The sequence below is a fragment of the Tursiops truncatus genome, unplaced genomic scaffold, assembly GCF_011762595.2.
Source record: "Tursiops truncatus isolate mTurTru1 unplaced genomic scaffold, mTurTru1.mat.Y mat_scaffold_559_arrow_ctg1, whole genome shotgun sequence".
Lineage (NCBI taxonomy): Eukaryota > Metazoa > Chordata > Mammalia > Artiodactyla > Delphinidae > Tursiops > Tursiops truncatus.
This window is the reverse complement of record NW_022983342.1, coordinates 36453-44897: the sequence shown is the minus strand read 5'-3', so window position 1 is coordinate 44897 and position 8445 is coordinate 36453. Positions and strand designations below refer to the sequence as shown.

The following is an 8445-nucleotide window of genomic DNA, read 5'->3' as shown; positions in this document are numbered from 1 at the left end:
TCCCGCCGTACCAAACGGCTGCTTGGCTGCTTCGGTGTGTGAGTGTAGGCCTGGGGCTCTTCGAAAAGGGATAGTGGGCCTAGAGTCCCTCAGGTGGCTCTCCTATGCTTGACTTCTCCTGTGAGTTCCTGACGTGGAGCCATTGATCAAGGCAATGCTTCCTTCCGACAGAGAGAGAATTCTGGAGTTCTCTCTCTTCCTCGAGGACCAGAAAATCAGAAAACCCTTTCTGTTTCTGTTTCCAACCAGATTCTGTGTGCAGAGTGCTCTGGGATCCAGCCTAGGACCTACCTGTACATAGAGAGAGATTCACGTCTGCACTGCTGCACAGGTAAGGGAAAGCGCCTCCTGCTTTCAGGCGAGCCCTCCGGGCATTAGGATACAGCTTGGACATTCCTTGTCTTCTGTAGCTTCCGTTGAAAGTGCCCTCTGGTCAAACACCTGGAAGAGAACACGAGGCCCAAAGTGTGTGTGTGTGTGTGATTGCAATGTGTTCTTTGCCTGTTCCGCAAAGGCCGGCCCCCCCCCCCGCCCAAACCTTCCGCTAACCCCTCCTCTCATCCCATCCCGTACACTGACTGACTAACACGAAGCCGTCCCCTAACAAACAAACACGTCCCCTAACCCGTTGTCCTACCCTGAGCTCTACCCTCCACCCTACCCGAACCCGTAACCTAAAACGCAACGTAAGCCTAACCCACTGTCGGACCCTAAACTGGACCCTACACCATACCCGTTCCCTTACCCTAATCCGAATTCATACACTCACACTAGCACGTCCCCTGAAGCAAGCCTGATCCCGAACCCGTCCCCTACTACGTCCCTAACTGGAACCCTTCCCCTTCCCCTTCCCCGAACCCGTCCACTCACACTAACCCATCCCCTAACCCTTACCCTAACTTGGATCCGAATCTGTACCTTCAACCGTAACCCTCATACTAACCCACACACTAACAAACAAACACTACCCCCGTAGCCTAAAACGTCCCCTCATCCTAACCCATTGTCGTCCCCCGTTCCCTAACCCACTCCGAACCCGTCCACTACCACGTCCCCTCATACGAATTCGTGCACTAACAGTACCCTACACCTAACACATTGTCGGACCCTAACCTGTCCCCTAAACCGAGCCCGATCCCTAAGCCTAACCCGTCCCCTAAGCCGAAAGCCTCCACTAACACTTACCCTCAGCGTAATCCGTTTGCGTACCCTAACGCTAACCCTAGTCCTTACCCTAACCACTAGACTTCATACTACCCCAGACCCGAACCCGTCCCCTAGCCCAAATCCCTTGTTGGACCCTGAACCCCCCTCTTCCCTCGTCCTCAGCAGAACCCTCAACCTTACGCTAACCCAGACACGAACACTCATCTGTACCCTCACACGTACCCATTCCCGTACCCGTACCCTAACGAGGACTCGAAGCCTAACTCGTTGTCGTGCCCGGACCTGTTCCTGAACCCTAAACCCACCCAAAAGCCCTTCCCCTAACTCGTACCGTACCCTCATCCTAATCTGTACACTAACCGGACCCTAACCTGGACCCTGATCCTTGAACTACTCCTAACCTGGACCCTAACACTGACCCGTTGTCGTACCCGACCTGACCCGGACCCGAAACCATATCTTCCCTAACCAGAACCTTCCCCGACCGTACACTCACCCTCACCCTCACCCTCACACTAAGCCTTCTCCGTAACCTGGACCGTAAGCCTGTCCCGTTGTCGTGCCCAGACCTGCCCCCGCCACGGTCCTCGGACCCTCCCCCTGTGTCCTGCCCTGCCCTGCCAGGTCCTCGGACCCGCCCCCTGTGCCCTGCCCTGCCCTGCCAGGTCCTCGGACCCTCCCCCTGTGCCCTGCCCTGCCCCGCCGCCTCCACGGTCCCCGTCCCCAATCCTAAGGCGTCCCCCGCCAGGTCCTCGGACCCTCCCCCTCTGCCCTGCCCTGCCCCGCCCCCTCCACGGTCCCCGTCCCCCTCTGCCGTGCCCTAACCTGGACCCTAAAGCGTCCCCGTTCCCTCACCCTCACCCTAGCCCGCACCTTACTTACCCGAAGCCTTACGGTAACCCGTCCAGGAATCCGAACCCGTACGCTAACGACACTCCCCCGTCCCGGTTTTGCCAGGCTCGTGATTGATACTACTTGCCACATCGCAAAGCAACCATTTCTCACCACTCTTCTCTCTCATGGCCATTTAGGCAGGTATTCGGAGAAGTAGAGTGTGTTTGTTTGGGTGCGTGTGTTTGAATGCATGAAAAGGAGACCGAGAAGTCCCTTCGTGGGATTCAGATGGACTCCATGTAAGTCTGGTGTCCAGGAGCCAAGGTCCCGCCGTACCAAACGGCTGCTTGGCTGCTTCGGTGTGTGAGTGTAGGCCTGGGGCTCTTCGAAAAGGGATAGTGGGCCTAGAGTCCCTCAGGTGGCTCTCCTATGCTTGACTTCTCCTGTGAGTTCCTGACGTGGAGCCATTGATCAAGGCAATGCTTCCTTCCGACAGAGAGAGAATTCTGGAGTTCTCTCTCTTCCTCGAGGACCAGAAAATCAGAAAACCCTTTCTGTTTCTGTTTCCAACACAGATTCTGTGTGCAGAGTGCTCTGGGATCCAGCCTAGGACCTACCTGTACATAGAGAGAGATTCACGTCTGCACTGCTGCACAGGTAAGGGAAAGCGCCTCCTGCTTTCAGGCGAGCCCTCCGGGCATTAGGATACAGCTTGGACATTCCTTGTCTTCTGTAGCTTCCGTTGAAAGTGCCCTCTGGTCAAACACCTGGAAGAGAACACGAGGCCCAAAGTGTGTGTGTGTGTGTGATTGCAATGTGTTCTTTGCCTGTTCCGCAAAGGGCCGCCCCCCCCCGCCCAAACCTTCCGCTAACCCCACCTCTCATCCCATCCCGTACACTGACTGACTAACACGAAGCCGTCCCCTAACAAACAAACACGTCCCCTAACCCGTTGTCCTACCCTGAGCTCTACCCTCCACCCTACCCGAACCCGTAACCTAAAACGCAACGTAAGCCTAACCCACTGTCGGACCCTAAACTGGACCCTACACCATACCCGTTCCCTTACCCTAATCCGAATTCATACACTCACACTAGCACGTCCCCTGAAGCAAGCCTGATCCCGAACCCGTCCCCTACTACGTCCCCTAACTGGAACCCTTCCCCTTCCCCTTCCCCGAACCCGTCCACTCACACTAACCCATCCCCTAACCCTTACCCTAACTTGGATCCGAATCTGTACCTTCAACCGTAACCCTCATACTAACCCACACACTAACAAACAAACACTACCCCGTAGCCTAAAACGTCCCCTCATCCTAACCCATTGTCGTCCCCGTTCCCTAACCCTACTCCGAACCCGTCCACTACCACGTCCCCTCATACGAATTCGTGCACTAACAGTACCCTACACCTAACACATTGTCGGACCCTAACCTGTCCCCTAAACCGAGCCCGATCCCTAAGCCAACCCGTCCCCTAAGCCGAAAGCCTCCACTAACACTTACCCTCAGCGTAATCCGTTTGCGTACCCTAACGCTAACCCTAGTCCTTACCCTAACCACTAGACTTCATACTACCACCAGACCCGAACCGTCCCCCCCTAGCCCAATCCCTTGTTGGACCCTGAACCGTCCCTCTTCCCTCGTCCTCAGCAGAACCCTCAACCTTACGCTAACCCAGACACGAACACTCATCTGTACCCTCACACGTACCCATTCCCGTACCCGTACCCTAACGAGGACTCGAAGCCTAACTCGTTGTCGTGCCCGGACCTGTTCCTGAACCCTAAACCCACCCAAAAGCCCTTCCCCTAACTCGTACCGTACCCTCATCCTAATCTGTACACTAACCCGGACCCTAACCTGGACCCTGATCCTTGAACTACTCCTAACCTGGACCCTAACACTGACCCGTTGTCGTACCCGGACCTGGACCCGAAACCATATCTCTTCCCTAACCAGAACCCTTCCCCGACCGTACACTCACCCTCACCCTCACCCTCACACTAAGCCTTCTCCGTAACCTGGACCGTAAGCCTGTCCCGTTGTCGTGCCCAGACCTGCCCCCGCCACGGTCCTCGGACCCTCCCCCTGTCCTCCCTGCCCTGCCAGGTCCTCGGACCCTCCCCCTGTGTGCCCTGCCCGCCCTGCCAGGTCCTCGGACCCTCCCCCTCGTGCCTGTGCCCTGCCCCGCCCGCCGCCTCCACGGTCCCCGTCCCCAATCCTAAGGCGTCCCCCGCCAGGTCCTCGGACCCCCCCCCTCTGCCCTGCCCTGCCCCGCCCCCTCCACGGTCCCCGTCCCCCTCTGCCGTGCCCTAACCTGGACCCTAAAGCGTCCCCGTTCCCTCCCCCTCACCCTAGCCCACGCACTTACTTACCCGAAGCCTTACGGTAACCCGTCCAGGAATCCGAACCCGTACGCTAACGACACTCCCCCGTCCCGGTTTTGCCAGGCTCGTGATTGATACTACTTGCCACATCGCAAAGCAACCATTTCTCACCACTCTTCTCTCTCATGGCCATTTAGGCAGGTATTCGGAGAAGTAGAGTGTGTTTGTTTGGGTGCGTGTGTTTGAATGCATGAAAAGGAGACCGAGAAGTCCCTTCGTGGGATTCAGATGGACTCCATGTAAGTCTGGTGTCCAGGAGCCAAGGTCCCGCCGTACCAAACGGCTGCTTGGCTGCTTCGGTGTGTGAGTGTAGGCCTGGGGCTCTTCGAAAAGGGATAGTGGGCCTAGAGTCCCTCAGGTGGCTCTCCTATGCTTGACTTCTCCTGTGAGTTCCTGACGTGGAGCCATTGATCAAGGCAATGCTTCCTTCCGACAGAGAGAGAATTCTGGAGTTCTCTCTCTTCCTCGAGGACCAGAAAATCAGAAAACCCTTTCTGTTTCTGTTTCCAACCAGATTCTGTGTGCAGAGTGCTCTGGGATCCAGCCTAGGACCTACCTGTACATAGAGAGAGATTCACGTCTGCACTGCTGCACAGGTAAGGGAAAGCGCCTCCTGCTTTCAGGCGAGCCCTCCGGGCATTAGGATACAGCTTGGACATTCCTTGTCTTCTGTAGCTTCCGTTGAAAGTGCCCTCTGGTCAAACACCTGGAAGAGAACACGAGGCCCAAAGTGTGTGTGTGTGTGTGTGATTGCAATGTGTTCTTTGCCTGTTCCGCAAAGGGCCGCCCCCCCCCCCGCCCAAACCTTCCGCTAACCCCTCCTCTCATCCCATCCCGTACACTGACTGACTAACACGAAGCCGTCCCCTAACAAACAAACACGTCCCCTAACCCGTTGTCCTACCCTGAGCTCTACCCTCCACCCTACCCGAACCCGTAACCTAAAACGCAACGTAAGCCTAACCCACTGTCGGACCCTAAACTGGACCCTACACCATACCCGTTCCCTTACCCTAATCCGAATTCATACACTCACACTAGCACGTCCCCTGAAGCAAGCCTGATCCCGAACCCGTCCCCTACTACGTCCCCTAACTGGAACCCTTCCCCTTCCCCTTCCCCGAACCCGTCCATCTCACTACACTCCCCATCCCCTAACCCTTACCCTAACTTGGATCCGAATCTGTACCTTCAACCGTAACCCTCATACTAACCCACACACTAACAAACAACACTACCGTCCCTAGCCTAAAACGTCCCCTTCCTAACCCATTTCCTAACCCTTCCCTAGAACCGTCCCTACCCGTCCCCGAATACGATCGTGCACTAACAGTACCCTACACCTAACACATTGTCGGACCCTAACCTGTCCCCTAAACCGAGCCCGATCCCTAAGCCTAACCCGTCCCCTAAGCCGAAAGCCTCCACTAACACTTACCCTCAGCGTAATCCGTTTGCGTACCCTAACGCTAACCCTAGTCCTTACCCTAACCACTAGACTTCATACTACCCCAGACCCGAACCCGTCCCCTAGCCCAAATCCCTTGTTGGACCCTGAACCGTCCCTCTTCCCTCGTCCTCAGCAGAACCCTCAACCTTACGCTAACCCAGACACGAACACTCATCTGTACCCTCACACGTACCCATTCCCGTACCCGTACCCTAACGAGGACTCGAAGCCTAACTCGTTGTCGTGCCCGGACCTGTTCCTGAACCCTAAACCCACCCAAAAGCCCTTCCCCTAACTCGTACCGTACCCTCATCCTAATCTGTACACTAACCCGGACCCTAACCTGGACCCTGATCCTTGAACTACTCCTAACCTGGACCCTAACACTGACCCGTTGTCGTACCCGGACCTGGACCCGAAACCATATCTCTTCCCTAACCAGAACCCTTCCCCGACCGTACACTCACCCTCACCCTCACCCTCACACTAAGCCTTCTCCGTAACCTGGACCGTAAGCCTGTCCCGTTGTCGTGCCCAGACCTGCCCCCGCCACGGTCCTCGGACCCTCCCCCTGTGTCCTGCCCTGCCCAGCCAGGTCCTCGGACCCGCCCCCAGTGCCCTGCCCTGCCCTGCCAGGTCCTCGGACCCTCCCCCTGTGCCCTGCCCTGCCCCGCCGCCTCCACGGTCCCCGTCCCCAATCCTAAGGCGTCCCCCGCCAGGTCCTCGGACCCTCCCCCTCTGCCCTGCCCTGCCCCGCCCCCTCCACGGTCCCCGTCCCCCTCTGCCGTGCCCTAACCTGGACCCTAAAGCGTCCCCGTTCCCTCACCCTCACCCTACCCTACCGAACCATACCCTAACACTTCCCCGAAGCCTTACGGTAACCCGTCCAGGAATCCGAACCCGTACGCTAACGACACTCCCCCCGTCCCGGTTTTGCCAGGCTCGTGATTGATACTACTTGCCACATCGCAAAGCAACCATTTCTCACCACTCTTCTCTCTCATGGCCATTTAGGCAGGTATTCGGAGAAGTAGAGTGTGTTTGTTTGGGTGCGTGTGTTTGAATGCATGAAAAGGAGACGAGAAGTCCCTTCGTGGGATTCAGATGGACTCCATGTAAGTCTGGTGTCCAGGAGCCAAGGTCCCGCCGTACCAAACGGCTGCTTGGCTGCTTCGGTGTGTGAGTGTAGGCCTGGGGCTCTTCGAAAAGGGATAGTGGGCCTAGAGTCCCTCAGGTGGCTCTCCTATGCTTGACTTCTCCTGTGAGTTCCTGACGTGGAGCCATTGATCAAGGCAATGCTTCCTTCCGACAGAGAGAGAATTCTGGAGTTCTCTCTCTTCCTCGAGGACCAGAAAATCAGAAAACCCTTTCTGTTTCTGTTTCCAACCAGATTCTGTGTGCAGAGTGCTCTGGGATCCAGCCTAGGACCTACCTGTACATAGAGAGAGATTCACGTCTGCACTGCTGCACAGGTAAGGGAAGCGCCTCCTGCTTTCAGGCGAGCCCTCCGGGCATTAGGATACAGCTTGGACATTCCTTGTCTTCTGTAGCTTCCGTTGAAAGTGCCCTCTGGTCAAACACCTGGAAGAGAACACGAGGCCCAAAGTGTGTGTGTGTGTGTGATTGCAATGTGTTCTTTGCCTGTTCCGCAAAGGGCCGCCCCCCCCCCGCCCAAACCTTCCGCTAACCCCTCCTCTCATCCCATCCCGTACACTGACTGACTAACACGAAGCCGTCCCCTAACAAACAAACACGTCCCCTAACCCGTTGTCCTACCCTGAGCTCTACCCTCCACCCTACCCGAACCCGTAACCTAAAACGCAACGTAAGCCTAACCCACTGTCGGACCCTAAACTGGACCCTACACCATACCCGTTCCCTTACCCTAATCCGAATTCATACACTCACACTAGCACGTCCCCTGAAGCAAGCCTGATCCCGAACCCGTCCCCTACTACGTCCCCTAACTGGAACCCTTCCCCTTCCCCTTCCCGAACCCGTCCACTCACACTAACCCATCCCCTAACCCTTACCCTAACTTGGATCCGAATCTGTACCTTCAACCGTAACCCTCATACTAACCCACACACTAACAAACAAACACTACCCCGTAGCCTAAAACGTCCCCTCATCCTAACCCATTGTCGTCCCCGTTCCCTAACCCTACTCCGAACCCGTCCACTACCACGTCCCCTCATACGAATTCGTGCACTAACAGTACCCTACACCTAACACATTGTCGGACCCTAACCTGTCCCCTAAACCGAGCCCGATCCCTAAGCCTAACCCGTCCCCTAAGCCGAAAGCCTCCACTAACACTTACCCTCAGCGTAATCCGTTTGCGTACCCTAACGCTAACCCTAGTCCTTACCCTAACCACTAGACTTCATACTACCCCAGACCCGAACCCGTCCCCTAGCCCAAATCCCTTGTTGGACCCTGAACCGTCCCTCTTCCCTCGTCCTCAGCAGAACCCTCAACCTTACGCTAACCCAGACACGAACACTCATCTGTACCCTCACACGTACCCATCCCGTAGTACCCTAACGAGGACTCGAAGCCTAACTCGTTGTGTGCCCTGTTCCTGAACCCAAAACCCTTC

At 56.4% G+C, this 8445-nt stretch overlaps 1 long non-coding RNA gene across 1 annotated transcript in view; it reads left to right on the top strand.

Annotated features, from left to right (window-relative positions):
* The first annotated feature begins 246 nt into the window (after window positions 1-246).
* LOC141277777 (uncharacterized) overlaps window positions 247-8445 on the top strand; it is a 28003-nt gene continuing 19804 nt past the window's right edge. The window contains exons 1-4 of the long non-coding RNA XR_012329597.1: window positions 247-331; window positions 2577-2658; window positions 4908-4989; window positions 7234-7315. This is a non-coding gene — a long non-coding RNA (uncharacterized lncRNA). The remainder of the gene's footprint in view (window positions 332-2576; window positions 2659-4907; window positions 4990-7233; window positions 7316-8445) is intronic.